At 44.9% G+C, this 16,666-nt stretch overlaps 1 long non-coding RNA gene across 3 annotated transcripts in view; it reads left to right on the plus strand.

The window, feature by feature from the left end:
• Positions 1 to 16,666, plus strand: part of LOC142411121 (uncharacterized) — a 51,670-nt gene that overhangs the window by 15,817 nt on the left and 19,187 nt on the right. The window contains exons 3-5 of one of the 3 annotated variants that reach the window (XR_012776123.1): positions 1,798 to 1,883; positions 2,469 to 2,566; positions 4,856 to 5,056. This is a non-coding gene — a long non-coding RNA (uncharacterized LOC142411121). The remainder of the gene's footprint in view (positions 1 to 1,797; positions 1,884 to 2,468; positions 2,567 to 4,855; positions 5,057 to 16,666) is intronic. The other 2 variants (XR_012776125.1, XR_012776124.1) reach the window with 2 other exon arrangements.

The following is a 16,666-nucleotide window of genomic DNA, read 5'->3' on the forward strand; positions in this document are numbered from 1 at the left end:
TTTGCACTGCACGCGGGATGGCTGATGAGGCCGTATGGAATGTGTGCAATGAACGGCAGTAAGCCTTTGCTTAGGGAATGATCGTTATTCCTGGAAAAACCCAACCATGTAGGGGAGGGTACCCGCCTTGAGTTGATTTGTCCCCCCTCATCACTCCCCATGCTGCTGTATTTTTATTTTTGGAAATGCAGAATCAAAAGGTACAGATAGTTTTAGATAAGCTTCCTTTTTTTTTTTTTTTTTTTTTTTTTACTATGCTATTGGCCGGCTAAAGAATTTATTGTAGTCTCTATAATGTATTTTGAAACTGCACTAGCAGAAGCTTTGTGCTTGCTCTGATCTTTATACAAATAGGTAGTTTTGGTAAGGCTCCAGCCATGGCTTGGATCCCCACTGTGCTGGGGGCAGAAGAAAGCCTGACCTGCCACCCAAAAAACTCACTGAAACAAACTTCTGGTCTTGGTAATCTTAGCTGTGGAGGCATTTTCTGACTGTGCATGACTGAAAGCCTTTTTAGGTATAGATTTTGGATTTTCATCCAGGTTTGTTCCTCCAAACAGGTGTGCCAGCGTGGGCGCAGGAGAAGGGCCGGGGCATGCCTGTGGTCTTGATGAGCCGTGCCACTCAGCAGCGAGGTCTCCTGAGCCCAAAGGTGCCTGGCAGCTCGTGCCGGTGGCAAGCAGCAGCTCGTGCCGGTGGCAAGCAGCACGTCTATGGTGTCACCACCGATGCTGTGCGCCTGTTGCTCACCATGACCAGAGCCTACCACGAATAACCAGTAACATAGGCGAGATGGGCTTGGGTGCTCACGCTGCTCCCATCCTTCTCCCTGCCGCTGCTTTGGCCTCTGCCTCAGTCAGCCAGCCCAGCTTGCTGCTGGGTATGGCTGTGCAGACCTGCCTTCATGGTATTTTAAACTATGGCTTGAACCGACCAGGGAGACTGAGGCAGAGGCACAGGACAGGTCCTGTGAGGTTACCAGTGTGATGGAGGTGGTTACCTCTTGTAGATGAACATTGCAGATCTGTGACAGCACCTCAAAGCGCTGCAGCAAGGTTTACCAGAGACTGCTGCTCCCGAGGCTGGAGCCTGAAGTGGTCATGCTCTTGGCCTAAGCCCAAGTCTTCACTTTGCTGAACTGTGCCATTTAGCAACACCTGTCTCTTTAATTGGTCAAGTTACTTCATGCCTATTCTGTCGTTGATTTGTCACTCAGCCAGCCAGGAAGTTTGAAAACCAATCTGTCTGGTTAATACTCAACTGATTTGCTAGCCCAAGAAGAACTACTTTTCAGGCACATCCCAGGAGTGCCTCTGAGGAGCATCTTTTATCCTTTTGCCCCTCCAAGTCCAGTTGTATTTTCCATACCACTGAGCCGAAAGGGAGAACAGACCCCGCGCGTGGCCATCCCTCTCTTCCAGGCGGCGGGGCGGCACTGGCGTGGGGCTATGGGGGCTGCTGCTGCTCTCCTGTCTTGCTGGACATGAAGTGTTGTAGTGGTGGCCTCTGAGAAAGGAGACCCAGGCCTGAAGGGGAGTTAGATGGGGCAAATGGCCTCGTAAATTATTCTCCCCTATTCATAAGAATAAAGTTTGCGGAGGGATTCAGGCAATCAGTTTACGTGTCTTGAAGGAAAAGAAATTGAAAACACTAAAGCAATTTATTGCCTTTTAAATTTGGGGATGAGGGGGATGTAAGTAGCGCTTAAATTTAACTACCTGCAAAAGCAAATAAAGAAAACTGTAATATTTTACAAAGCCGTAATCCACTATACTGTAAGTGCATTTTCAATTTCAGTGTGGAGAATATAAGTTACTACTGTTTTCTGCCTAAGAACTTGCCCATAAAGCAACATCCAGTTGGTGGATTCAGTAGAGTTTCTGGTATGTTTTTTTTTATTCTTGCTTTCTTACAATTTGCGTAAAACAGTTAGACAGGATTTTTTCCCCTCTCTCATATTGCAGTATTGCAAGTTTTCAGCACAATAAGTGTTTTGCCTGCAAGGCCTATATCTAATATTGGTTCATTTTGAATGTCTTTTCCCATTTCAATGTTAGTCCAGGAAACCAAAGTGATTGTAATCAAATGAGTATGCTCAATATATAGCTTATATGACTACAGGGTGGCTTTCTCTGTCTAATTCAAATGCTCTTAGAAAACAGGAGAGATGATTCAGGACCTGTTGTAAGAAGAGTCTTGCTTCTGGCAATATTTACTCTTAGGTAGATTAGAAAAAATAAGAGCTGGCATCTGAGGAAAAAAATGAAAACCAAAATGAGCTAATATTTGCTCATTACGTGAAGGCAAAGCCACTGACACCAATGCAGCAGAAAGCTAAATTTGCTCACCATGCCTGTGAGAGCATTTCAGAAGAGCCCTGGAGAAGTTCATTGTATGAAGAGAGTATAGGAGATATAACCTGAGCTTCAGCCAGGCCACAAATCCTTACTGTTCATTTTTCCCTCCAGGAAAAGTCATTCTCATTCTGCAAGATGAATCATTGACGGCTTGTTTGTGTGGGCAGATTGATTGCCCGAGCTATTCTGGGACAGCTACTGCTCCACAGGTATTCTGGAGTATTTCTCGTGTTCAGAAGCTAACTTCTTCTGAGATAAAGCTAACCTCTTCCTGGCATAATTACTTAGAGAACGGCTTTGCTTCTATCTTAGAGCAGGTTCCCCGAGGCAGCTCTGGGGATGGCAGACCCTTCCCTCTGCCTGGAGAGCTGAGAGCTTGTCCATGTGAAAAATTGCTATCAGCTACGGCTAGACTACCAACCATCCACATATGGCCCCACGAGCGAAGCTGGGCAGTAGACTTTCCCTACCAACACCAGTCCTTCCACCCTCCTAGGCTGCCCAGGTGGGACCTCAACGCCTCTGCTGATCCTCACTCTCGCGGCAGAACACAAAGGGCAGAAGCTTGCCGTGGCTTAATCACAGCTAAGCGAGAAAGCTTTGTAGCAGTTTACATTGATTTAACAATCTTCATATCTTTTGTTCCTGCTTCATACACTTACAGGTTTCTCAATTTTATTAGCTATTTATAAATACCTGAATAAGTTATGCAGATAAGATTGATTATTATGTCTCTTGAGGCGCTGCTGGTATTCTAGACGCTTTTTGCTGGACCTATTGAGTCTTAGCATGGAGGGGAATCAGATATATTTTTCCTTTTAGAAATGCTAGAGCTGCTCTCTGTAATTGTCAATCTAAATTTAAGCAGAGGTATTGCACTGACCCTGTCATATCTGCAGAGATTTTGAATGCATGTTCACGATACAGTTCTGTGCATAGGGTTTTTAGCTCCAGGGCTGTACAAAGGATAATTCAGAGAGGATGGAGTTTTTCCCTTGTATAAATTCATTTGTATTCACTTCAAAGGCTGAAGTGAGCTTCGAACCAAGGTGTGCTCCATGCAGACTGTCTTCATAGGGGTGAATTTCGCCCACCGTGACAGTACGTACATAGCTTTGCTCAGATGATAACAGAAAATGACTATGCGGAGGACTGGGTTTCTCCAGAGATGCACTAAATGCCTGCTGCTCCAAGGACATGTGAATCCTTTTAGCCCATTGCAGGATAAAACCTTCAATATTTAAGACCCACTCTGGTGCTGCAAACTCTTAAATGTAATGGGCTCTGCTGCTGTAAAATGATGTAGCTCCACTGACACCAACCCTTTCCCTGGGGCTGGAGCCCAGGGGATTGAAATGGGACTACCCTGATTTACATGAGAATCTGGCTGTATATACTTACAAACCAGCCTTTTGTGATCTCTTATAAACATGCCTAGTTAGGACACAGTTAAACCTGAAATCAAACCAATGTTTAGAAATACTGCAACTGCAGCTTCCAGTCATCATCACTGTAATTAGGAGTTCGGCTGCCTTGCTTTGCTGCAAGGCCTTTAGAGTATTATGGCTGACTAGTGACATAAAAAGCAGATTTACTGCTATTAGCTATAAACATTGTAGCACAACAGAAAAAAACCCAAAATATTGATCTGTGCCATAGCATAAAACATACACACAAGTCATGACTATTAGCAATAATGTGTCATTCTGTGCTATATTTAATTTTAAAATGGCCAAACTGTTGGACTAAATACTACCAGCACACATACTGTGGTTGTTTTGCTACAATAGCTGTCCTCGGCTCTAAGCAGCAGCACCTCCTCCTCTCCCCAGACCAGCCTAGGATGCTCAGCATGAACAAACCTCATGTCTATGCACAAACTTGAGAAAGGAGAGGTCTCCCTGCAATAAAATCTTGTATTGGTGGAAATTTTTTGCTTTAGATTTAGCTTAATGATCTAGCCAGCCCCCTACCTCACCCAGGGACTTGCTTTCTGAAGAGCGGGGCAGGCAGACGTGGGGTTGGGCAGGTCGCAGCAGCGTGGCACGCAGCAGCACCTCTCTCGCACGCCGAGGCTCGTCCCAGAGTTGAAGCGAGCGTCGTCTTCTTTCTTGGCTGGCAGGGATTCCCTAGCACTGAATTGGGGAGAAATCAGAGCTGGCGTTGTTGTCTTGAGATAAATCACTTGAGATGGGTCTTGCTGTGAGCAGATCGTGATGCTGTCTTGACATAAATCACTTCAGGTGGTATTGCTTTGCAAATTTTGTCTTCAATCACAAAATATCTTTTTTTCCAGTACTAAATCTTAACCTTACTGGAAGTTTTTTTTCCAAGACCTTTCGTAACCATTCCTTTTTCCTTCCTACCCTGAAATATCAGTGTTTTGTAAAGATTTTATTTTAAAAAATGAAAATTTTGAAAATAACCTTACTTTGAGCCTATTTGTTTATTGCAAATTTATTTAGAATTAACTTATTTATTTTCGAACTGTTTCCTAGCTGTGATGAGCTGGAGGAGTGTAGTGATACGTTACATGGTATAGTTATGCACTGTCTGGAGCTTAATGGAAGATGTGATTCCTGGATTACAGAGCTTGTGGCAGCTTTGAAAGAGTCCAGCCTGAGCAGTGGCTTGCTCTGGCTTTTGAGAACTTCATTAGCTGGGACTGAAGTCAACGTAGATTTCTGGCACTGACGAAGGTCTGCACAGTTTGAAAGATTTCCTGTAGACTAGAAGACTGTCTAGCCTGTGGGCTTGGCTTAGATGCAGCCTTACTCCAATAAGTATTTATTTGATATAATATTTAGACCAGCTGAGGAAGGTCTGCTCCAGTTCAAAAATACTGGCTGAGCATAGGCAAAGGCTAGAATGATTCAGGAGGAGGGAGGGAGGGCAATTTTTTTTCAATCTGAGAATTGTATTAGCAGCAAGTCATCTGTGAATCTTTATTAAATTAGCCCAATTTCTATGGACCTAAGAATCCCAGCAAGCATATTTTCCCTGTGGTTTTTTTCAGTGCCCAAGGTGTCTTCCTTTCTCTCTTTACCCAATGATACTTGTGTCTGCAGCAGTGCTGTGTGCTTTTGTTCCAGGTCCTCATACACAGAATGAAGTGGGGTCTGATTTCCAGCCAACTGCTTTCCCTCATTATAGGAGCCTGGCACCTGGGACCTCCTAGTCATCTTCTGGGCCTGGCCTGCAACCCCCAGATTGGTGGATGGGAGATTACTGTGTTGAGTGGGCTTGAGGATGGCTTTAAACATATAAGGGTCTCTCTGTTGGAGAGGTGACTTGCACAGGGACAACCCAGGACCCCTGGTGAGATCAGGAAAATCTATCAGGCAGGAAGACAACATCCTCTGAGCTGGAAGGGTTAACAGCAGATTGCTGCTTCTCCTCCTTTGCCTTTACTGTTATCATGATTTATATATTTGAAAGTAGGGATGATTAATAATCCACAAACCCTCAGCCTGGAAGGAGAGCTAAAGCACTTAGCATACCAGAGCATACTACGATGCAAACAGTAAGAAATGATTAACAAGACTAACATTCCGCCTCCTCCCCAAAGAACTCAAGAGCAGCGTCAATGGTCCCTTGCACTTCATGGCTCCCAGCACTTGGGTGAGGGCTACCAAATGGCTTCTGTATCAAAAGGCTGTAGCTAAAAGTCTGTGCACTGCAGGTACCATGGTGATGAGTCTGGCACAATTGCCTGGAAAGATAAATATAGTTAGCATGCTGTTCCTGGAGCTGGATATAAATGTCTCCATTCCATATGTGTACTGTTACTCTCAAGATAAGGAAAAACTGGCCTATAAAGTCCTGATTGACCTAAGAAGTCAATTAAAGTACAGAAAGAGCTGCTGAGTACAGTGGTGGAATTCATCTGCTGTTTATCAGCTTGGACCTCGACGCTTTCCCTGCTCAGCCCTGGGATAAGCGTAGAGGGAGGACAATGAGGCCACAGAAGAGAGAAACAAAACCAGGAAAGTAAATTGGAGGGAATTCGTCTCTGGGGTAATGGCACATTGAATGCCGAGTTGCATCGGTTCCCAATATCTCTTCAGTTCATAAAGACTGATCACTACCAGCTTTGTTCTGCGGTCTCTAGTGAAAAAGAAAGGATCTACTTAATTCAGAAAATACTTTGGAGATCAGAAAGTGTTTTTCTTTCCCCTGGGTTTTCAATGCCAGCAGGGGGGCCAGATTTGGTTTCTTAAATACAAAGAGGCAACCTAACAAGGTCTTGTCTCTGTGCTGATACGAAAGGGACGAGGGGAAGTCCTGGTAACCCAGCGGAAAATATACAGAAGAAAATCAAACAGAGATGTGGGCAGCTCAGCTGCCCCTTTTTCTTGCAATGGAATTAAACATGAGAAGGTAATTTGCATCATCCTTACGTGAGAAAAGAATAATGTTACTTTTTTTGTGCTAATCCACATCAGTAGCAAAGTGGGTAGATGGGAACTGGTAAGGGTTATCTGTGACCTACTTCTGTCATAATGGTACAAACAGCCCTTTTAAACAAGATACAACAGCAAAGCGAGGGCCAGAGGAGATTCTCAATCCCCTCCCTTCCCACCAGGGTCAATAGGATCTGAAAGTCTTCAGCGTCTTGCCAGCTGTCACTGCAGCATCCATGGAGACAGCGTGTTCAATCCACCCACGTGTTCCTTGCGGTGGAGGGCAAAGGACCGCAGCGTGCACGTGCAGCGATGCAGTTACTGCAGCAACACCCATGTGCAGCGATGAGGTTACTACACGGTAGGCGTGAGCAGGGCCCTAAGCAATATTCCTTTGATTTTAATGAAATGTGCACCATACCCAAGTACAGGCAAGTTTTGGTATGGCATATTCTTTTATGATCCTTAAGAGGAAGTGGGATTTAATTTTTAAAGTGAGACTTCCTTAGCAAAAAAAGACAAATTCCCATTAAGCTTATTTCAGTAGACACCACAATTTGCAGAGCCGTTCAGGTGTACTCTTCGCTGGGTAAAAACCTGGCTGGATGGCCAGGCCCAGAGAGTTGTGGTGAATGGAGTTAAACCCAGTTGGTGGCCAGTCACAAGCGGTGTTCCCAGGGATCAGTACTGGGGCCAGTTCTGTTTAATATCTTTATCAATGATCTGGACGAAGGGATCGAGTGCACCCTCAGTAAGTTTGCAGATGACACCAAGCTGGGTGGGAGTGTTGATCTGCTTGAGGGTAGGAAGGCTCTGCAGAGGGACCTGGACAGGCTGGGTCGATGGGCTGAGGTCAATTGTATGAGGTTTAACAAGGCCAAGTGCAAGGTCCTGCACTTGGGTCACAACAACCCCATGCAACGCTACAGGCTTGGGGAAGAGTGGCTGGAAAGCTGCCTGGCAGAAAAGGACCTGGGGGTGTTGGTTGACAGCCGCCTGAATATGAGCCAGCAGTGTGCCCAGGTGGCCAAGAAGGCCAATGGCATCCTGGCTTGTATCAAAAATAGCGTGGCCAGCAGGACTAGGGCAGTGATCGTGCCCCTGTACTCGGCACTGGTGAGGCCACACCTCGAATGCTGTGTTCAGTGTTGGGCCCCTCACTCCAAGAGAGACATTGAGGGGCTGGAGCGTGTCCAGAGAAGGGCAACGGAGCTGGGGAAGGGTCTGGAGCAGAAGTCTGATGGGGAGCAGCTGAGGGACCTGGGGTTGTTTAGCCTGGAGAAAAGGAGGCTGAGGGGAGACCTTATTGCTCTCCACAACTACCTGAAAGGAGGGTGTAGAGAGGTGGGGGTTGGTCTCTTCTCCCAGGTAACAAGAGATAGGACAAGAGGAAATGTTGCGCCAGGGGAGGTTTAGACTGGATATTAGGAAATTTTTCTTCACTGAAAGGGCTGTCAAGCATTGGAACAGGCTGCCCAGAGAGGTGGTGGAGTCCCCACCCCTGGAGGTATTTAAAAGACATGTAGATGTGGTGCTTAGGGACATGGTTTAGTGGTGGACTTGGCAGTGTTAGGTTTACAGTTGGACTTGATGATCTTAAAGGTCTTTTCCAACCTAAACAATTCTGTGATTCCACTTTCTTGGCAGCAGCTCCTCCCCGAACACTGCCGTTGCTGCACTCCCCTGAGCAGCCTGTGGACCAGAGCACACTCCAGCACACTCAGCTGTGAGCCTTAAGAAATGCGTTAGATTTGGCTGAAAATATCCTCTGAAACTGCTTTTAACAGCAAACTGGACTTTCAGTGAAGTTAAACTTTTTGAGAAAAGCCCCTGCTTTGTCCTTTACTTCCCCCACTGTTGTTAAGTCAGATAAGTGAGAATAACATTTTATTTGGAAATATTGAAAAGATGTCTTGGGAATTTTATTTCTCAGATGGACTGCCTGCTCCCTCATGCACCACACACAGCTGTCTCCTCACCCTGGAGAGTATTTTGTGTTGTGGGATGGGGATATAATATGACAGGGTACGTGGCTTCTGGAGAAACTTGGAGTATAGGAACACTACTCCGAGGAGGTTCCATGGTAGTACTTCAGTAGCGATATTTAAGTTTTCACTTTCTTTCTTTTTCCACAATAAGCTTCAAGTTTTCTTTCACTGTAAAGCAGTCCAGTCTTATGTCAAATGTGCTGTACACATATTTGCTATCGCATGCCAGCAAAGCTGAGCAGAGAAGGCAATTATCTACTGTACAACCCTTGAGCTACACCACAGTTTTGGGAGAAGACATTCTACAGTGTAGGTAGAGCCAGACAGGGGTTATAAGCAAGGGAGGTGTGCATCACCACGATTTTGTTCCTTAAGATGGTTCCATTGAGCCCTCCCACCCCAAACAAAGTCCTTCCTACAGTTCTTTTAGCTGCATTTTTGCATTTTTCCAGTACACCAGAGGAACAGCATCATTTCTGCAAGGGTCTATGGGTAATACAGAAAACTCTGTTACTGAGACTAATCATAGACAGAGGTCAACAGGAAGGTTTTCTTTGGCTCCACAATTAGATTTCACTTAGTATCATATGATGGTCTAGTCCTTCCGTAAGGATGCTAATGAAAAGGCAGGACTGAGCCATGGCCAACACTGGACTAAATGTCTCTTAAGATGATGATGATGATTGGCAGAGGACAGAATGACCTGCTATCTCTCAACACCCTCCTCCTGCTCTACCTTGAAAGCACAGGGAGTTGGAAGTCTTGTCAAGACAATCAGCAAAATGTAAAGAGCTGAAAATGTTCTGCTGGAGAGTAACAGTGTTCAAGGTTAGGGCAAGGTCCTCCAAAGACTGGCTGAATGATTTTAGGACATGCATCTGTGTTTTCTGCAGGATGAAGGACAAGGCAACACTGATCACCCTTTGTAGGATAAAGGAAACAGCACAAACAAAAAGTAAGTGGCAGCATGTCAGGGTATTGGACAACTTCATCTTCTGAGAAATTTCATCACAGGGGACAATGATTGCTTTGAAGAGGTTGTAAAGAGAATACATCTGGTGCGTGAAGTTCTGCTGTCTTGAAATGAGTAAGGAGAGACAAAGGAGTCTCCTGAGGTTCAACAGGAAAGTTGCTTGAAAAATGCTTGTTCTTGATCCTGCTTTCTGCAGCAGAGACAGCGCCAGCATGCAAAACCTGCTGGTCCTTGAAATGAAGTGCCACAGATGGGATTTTATAGTTACCTGATGAAGCATTTCAGAAAATAAGATGGTCAGAAAAAAGATTAGTGTAAAGGAGACCCTGACAAAGAATGAGGGAGCTCCGGTTGTTTGGAAACATCCAGATTGCTTGCTAAAAGCCTTGGCCTTTGGTTGGGTAGAGGAAGGCAGCCCAGAAGGCAGACTGCTCACAGTACAGCCAGGCAACATAGCTCCGTGGTGCGGCAGGGACCGAGAGACTTTCTCTGCTGTATTGCAAGGTGTAGCGTGAGGAGGAGTTAGCACCTAGGGCTGCTCAAGTACAGGACTGAGGGAGGGAGTAACTGTGACAAAACTCTAACAAAAGCTACAGTCTGGGGCCCTTTTATCTCTCTGCTCTCTTCCTGTGGCACAATATGCAAACACAGACGTGTACCACGACATCGGGAAGCTTTTGGTGGCACGTCGCATCCAAGCTCTGGAGACTCTCCTGCCTGATGCTTCTAGCACAGCATTGCTCACAGCTGCAGGAAATCTGCAGCCTGCTAGGTCCTTTCGGTCCTGTGTCTTGTGCTGAAAACCAAACAGCGAAGGGTCAGCGCTGCTCTTCTAGGATCAGAAAAGCTTCCTGTGGAGTAGCTTATTACAGTCTCTGATGCACACTTGGGACGAGCACCGATCTAGGGTGTGTTAGTGGCTCAGGTCAGCAGGGAAAATCTTACGTAAGCCCAGTGTTATGTGGTGCTACAGAGACCAGCATTTGGCCAGCAGATCCACAGAAAGGAAATATTTCCATCAATCAGCTCTGTTCGCTTGCTCCCCTTCCCTGTTTCACTGATACTTTTCCCGCTTCTCTTTATTCTCCGCCATCTCCTCTCAGACCTGACTTCAGTCATTATAAGGTTGAAGGGCAGTGCTGAGTGAGTACATTAATCTCATACATTTTCATGAATATCAATTACAACTTGGGTGCCAGAAGATTTTTCTTACTTTCAGCAGAGTCAAGACCTAATTCTTTATACAGACCCTGTCTCAGGTAAAACCTGGGGGCGTTTTTCCAAAGTCAAGCCTGCCATCTCTTCTTCCCACTCCCTCCCACCATGCTGATAGCCCTTTGCTTTTTTCCTGTAGTATCTATATATACAATGGTTATCAGGAAAAGCCATTCCCCTTTCTGCCCTTGAAAGGCAATATCCACAGAAGCTCTCGGGCAGAATTTGGAGTGTAGAATCTCTGCTCTTCAATTACCATGGAGCTTAGCTCTTTCATGTGTGACTAGATATTGTATTTTTTTTTCCCCAGCAAGACTGAAGTTTAAAGGGACAGAAAAATTTCTAATGCCTGAGATGGAGGAAAACATCTGGTGTTGAAATGAGCAGAGATTATGGATTACTGGGAAATAGGACTATTTCTGAGGGAATAAATGTTTCTCTTATTTTGTAGTCTCTGTTGCACTGTTGGTTAGCATATTCAGATCATTATGACAAGAAAAAGGTCAAAAGCATATAGCCAACTTTACATCTGTTCTTTTCTACACATGAAACCATCTTTTGCTTTCATAGATTCCATTTTACCCACGGTAAAATAAGCTCTGACTGCATGGCAGCAGAAGTAAGGCCAGAGAGAGCTGGCAATAAGTCTAAGGTATTCTTTATTTGAATTACAAAAATGCCAGTGAACTTTACTTATGGGTTAGCATTCCACTTTGCTGGCTGCTCTGCAGAAATCAAGCAAAAAGGCAAATCCACCCAAAAGGGATTTCGGTTTAAGCCAGTGATTCCCACACCTCGTTTGCTCAGGTAGCGCTGCTGTAGGAGGACCGTGATTACCGAAGGCAGCAGCTATCCCTGCCATCTCCAGGGCTGTAGCTCGCCTCCTGGGAGGAGACCATGGGCTCAAGTCTTCCCTGGCAAACAGACAGCGAACCAGCGGTGCTGGTGGGTTCCCTGCTGTGGGAGCTTGCAGGCTCCTTGCTGGTGAAATCCCGGCCTGTGATTGATACCAACGATCACTACAGTTGTGTCTCCCAGAAACAGCGATCTGACCCTTTTGCAGTATCTTTCAGATACACTCCTAAAATGGCTGAGAGCTGGAGAGTGTCTATTATATGCACAGGGGCTAGGCAACCGAAGAAAGGGGAAATATATGATCTAAGATACATCTATTAATTTTGGGTCAAGATGTGGCAGCCTACCATGAAGTTTTATAGCTATACATAGTAACAGGAGCAGTGACCTTTAATTATAGCAAGATAATGGGCACTGCTCTAATACAGAAACAGCTAAAAATAAAAGCCAGTATAAAAATACGAAGTATCTCAGAATGTGATCACATTTTCCACTAATGGAAAACATAGCTCAACTCTCTGCATTACTGAAAAATGTTTTCTTTTACAGCTACTAAGGTTACATTGAGATGTTGAGTTGGTATGGTTTAATTCAAGGTATCATGTTAGACTGGTAAATTTAGAGTAACCAGAAAACTGTGTGGATATTCCCACTTTGGTTTAAGCTGGAGTTATTAAATTTTGGTTGAGTTTGATTTGATTTAGTTTGAATTTGAAGTAAATGAAAGCCCCCAGTGTAAAATTAAATTTACCACCCATAAATTAAAGCAAGAGAGATTCTTCAATGCATTTCCTTTAGCAAGTAATCCAGTGCTGTAGATGTGGGGGGTGAAATGGTGCTGAGGCCCTGATGTCCATACTGTGTATGTTTTGGGGGGGGTTCCTTCAGACAAATTCATGGACTGAGTGCCCATTAAGGACCGGGGCGTTACTGCTGCTCATCTGGTGGTTTAGTTTCACCCAAGAGGAATCCAGAGCGTGTGCTCCCAGGCTGCTTCATGGACGTCACCCAAAGCAAAGTGGGAAGGGTCAGGATGTTTGCTTCAAAAGCACACTTCTGACCTGGACAAAGATGTGGATGCCGTTGCTTCCTGGCTAACTAAACGGCCTTTAATAAGTTGGTGCACGTCTGTGTGTCAGAGGGACCTGTGAGAGCTCCTAATAGAATCATAGAACCATGGAGGTTGGAAAAGACCTTTAAGATCATCAAGTCCAACTGTAAACCTAACACTGCCAAGTCCACCACTACACCATGTCCCTAAGCACCACATCTATATGTCTTTTAAATACCTCCAGGGATGGGGACTCAACCACTTCCCTGGGCAGCCTGTTCCAATGCTTGACAACCCTTTCAGTGAAGACATTTTTCCTAATATCCAGTCTAAACCTCCCCTGGCACAACTTGAGGCCATTTCCTCTCGTCCTATCACTTGTTACCTGGGAGAAGAGACCGACCCCCACCTCTCTACAACCTCCTTTCAGGCAGTTGTAGAGAGCGATAAGGTCTCCCCTCAGCCTCCTTTTCTCCAGGCTAAACAACCCCAGGTCCCTCAGCCGCTCCTCATCAGACTTCTGCTCCAGACCCTTCCCCAGCTCCGTTGCCCTTCTCTGGACACGCTCCAGCACCTCAATGTCTCTCTTGGAGTGAGGGGCCCAAAACTGAACACAGCATTCGAGGTGCGGCCTCACCAGTGCCGAGTACAGGGGCACGATCACTGCCCTAGTCCTGCTGGCCACACACCTCACTTAGACCCAACTCTTTGAAATGGCCGGTACTGGGGCTCCCAGGTGAGCAGGCATTGAAATGCCTGGGAGCTCCCAGAGCAGCCCATTCAATTCCTTTGCCTGAGGAGAAACTTTCCACAGTTTCTGATATTTCTTCTGTGGATTGAAAATACTTTGCTTTGCTTTCCAAATATTAAATTTACCAATCTGTAGCCAAAGCTGCTATTAATGCATGGAAATTAGCTTCATTTTCCTCTTGAGGAAAGTTAAACTGGCCTGTTGGAATTAAAGCAGTGACCCAAGATAGGAAAGGACTGCTTACAACTCAAAATAATACAGCCTGTAAAAGCAGACGTGGTTCTCAACTTTGAAATGCACTTTTCACTTTTACAGAAATGTGGGCATCTAGGTTTTTGTTATCTGTCAGAGGCAAGGAAAAATTCCCACTTTCCAGGTTTTGCTGACAAACTTTCCTCACCTATTCAGATAAAGTGATCTGTGAACTGTCTTGAAATGCACCAACAATCGCAAACTGTGAATAGCAGCTCTATTAGTATGCTCGTCAGGAATACCATTAAGGTACAAATTATAGAGCGAGCTGAAAAAAGTTTGCAGAGCCGACTTCTGAGCATTGAGAAGCAATCAAACCCCACCCTTGCCCCAGCACATATCCTTCCACAATAGGATCTTCTCCATATCTGTTGACAAACTTTGGCTAATGTTTCTGCTCGCTAAAAGGTTTTCTGCCAATACAGCAACATATTGCAGATAAAACCTAATGAGCTGAATTTAACAAAAAAATGCCATGTGGCTTCCTTACAGTGATGCCCATCTGTCGGCTTAGTGAAGCAGCAGTGTGCTGCAGCTGTACTCCTTTGCTTTTTATCAAATCAGAATAAAGCTGTGCACCCCAGAGTCAGGTACGATAAACAGGCCAGCAAATTGCCTTACATGGGTATCATACAGCTCCTTATCTGTCTCACTTTTCAGAGCAGCATAACCAGATGGCTCCTAACGGTGGGTGAAATTTTCTCCGTTATGTTTTTGGCATTGAGCTAGAGGGACGTAGTCCAGAAGTCCACTACCAAAACAACAGATATTTAAATTGGACTGGGACTGAGATTACAGCCTGCAAACAGAACTTTTGAAATTGAAGCAGATTTCATTAATAGCAAAGGAAATGCCTATTTAGAGTGGGTCTGGTGGAACAAAAAGGACACAAAACAATAAAAATAAAAAAAGAGTCTTTGTGAGCAGCCTCACAGAACAATGAGGAGGTTGGCCTTCCTCCAACCTCCCGGCTGGCTGGTGCAAAGCAACTGGCCTTTCCACACCTCCCTTATTTATCACAGGGGCAGCGGGAACAGGGAAGACTTCCCTGGCCACTGGGTGGTGGCTGGAGGCATCAGCTCCCACTGGTCCTGTCTGTGGCCAAGGGTGCAGAGGAGAATAGCGTCTCTGCTGTGATTGGAAGTTGGGCCATTAAGACGTCTTGGGGATATGGAGCATCTGTCCGTGATAGAAATCCCTGCTGAGAGCAGGATGTCACAGGCTAAAGGCTTCAGTTTCTCCTGGCTCATCTTTTTCCTGGTTCATTTGTCAGACCAATCTGAAGTTTAAAATGTAAAAGGAGTTTGCTCTTCCTTTAACTGGCTACTAAACAAATATTGGTGCTTTTCTCTTATCTGTGGTTTTGGCATCAGTTCCAGATTTGGGGAACATTCAAAAAGGGTCTAGATTCAGCGTAGAGGCAGTTCTTGCTTGGTATGTTGGGAATGGAGACCTTGTTAAAGTGTGTGCCGTGCTTTTGAAGGTGGGTTTTAAGTTCAGTTGGTTCTAGCTCTCAAAGCCAAATGTGAACTTCATCATTTGCTTCCAACGTGTATGCAAGCCCCTTCTATTGCTGGGAACATGTAGCAGATTTGCATGAGGTTTTGCTGTCACCAAGAGAAACGTATGAAATAGAGCAGATTGAAATTGTTTAAAAATGTGACTGCTGATGAACTTTTTCAGCACATTACACTTATGCGAATTTAGACTTATCTGAACATTTGTGTTGTAAGCACGTGTATGTGCTGGTGTCTGCTTTGTGGGCTGTCACCCGCACAGTTGTACTAACATTTCAAAGGCTAAAACCTGGAGCTTCTCAGTTGTGCGTGCTCAGGCGAAACAGAAAATAAAAATGTCATATTTAGAAAACTGACTGAATAGAGGCAGAATTGGCAACTTTTGTCCCCAAGTCATTAAAAATTATCTGGATCTACCATCCTTCTGAATATCAGACTATTTATATTCACGTGCCTTTGCATGTAGGTAAGAGCCTCATTTTAGGCAGAGATATCTGAAAAAGCTGTCCTCTTTTCCCCCAATGCAAGCTCTATATGCCTGAGGAAAATATGCCTCTGCTAAAGATGAACAAAGCAGCATTAAAGAAACTGTAGAGATGTTGAAGATTGGTGCTCAGACAAAAACCAAACACACCTAATTCTTGTACATAAGACATTTCAGGATTGTCAATACTGTGAATTGTGGTCATTCCTTGCTGTCTGGATGAGATGGTGAAGGCTGTATTCACATCATATAGCTGAGGCAAGGCAACCATATGATCAATGTCAGAATCAGGCAGCCCTAATTCACGTTATTCCTCTTCGCTGTGTTGTGGCTGCATCCTGTGGATATAACAAAACGAGGGGGCACGTGCCCTGAAAAGGGTGTCAGAACTAACATGGAGAGTAATGAGTTATGTACAGTGTGGTGGCATCTGAATGTAGACGAATGGAGCTTTCTCATTTTGGAAGTGATGCCAAGTGCCACGTTGAACTGGTTTTGCTTGAGCAAGACTGTACAGTGGTGGCCAAAGTTTGCTCGAAAGTATTCTGTGAAATATATACCCTGGGAGCTACATCTGCCCATTGCATGTGCTGTCACCTGATTTGCAGAAGCAAGCCCTCAACTTAGGTCAGGAGTCTGAGGCAGCTCACTGTGACCAGAGTAATTTTATTGCTATCTGACCATTGTTTCAAATTCTGTCCCATTTGTTATGTTCCTAAGGTCGCACCTTTTTAACTCTTGCATTTCACCTCCAAGCAGTAAGCTCTATGGAAATCCTCCCTAAACAGAATGAAGAACGTTGTAGAAATCCAGCCCTTTT

Source organism: Mycteria americana, chromosome 6, assembly GCF_035582795.1.
Source record: "Mycteria americana isolate JAX WOST 10 ecotype Jacksonville Zoo and Gardens chromosome 6, USCA_MyAme_1.0, whole genome shotgun sequence".
Classification (NCBI taxonomy): Eukaryota; Metazoa; Chordata; class Aves; order Ciconiiformes; family Ciconiidae; genus Mycteria; species Mycteria americana.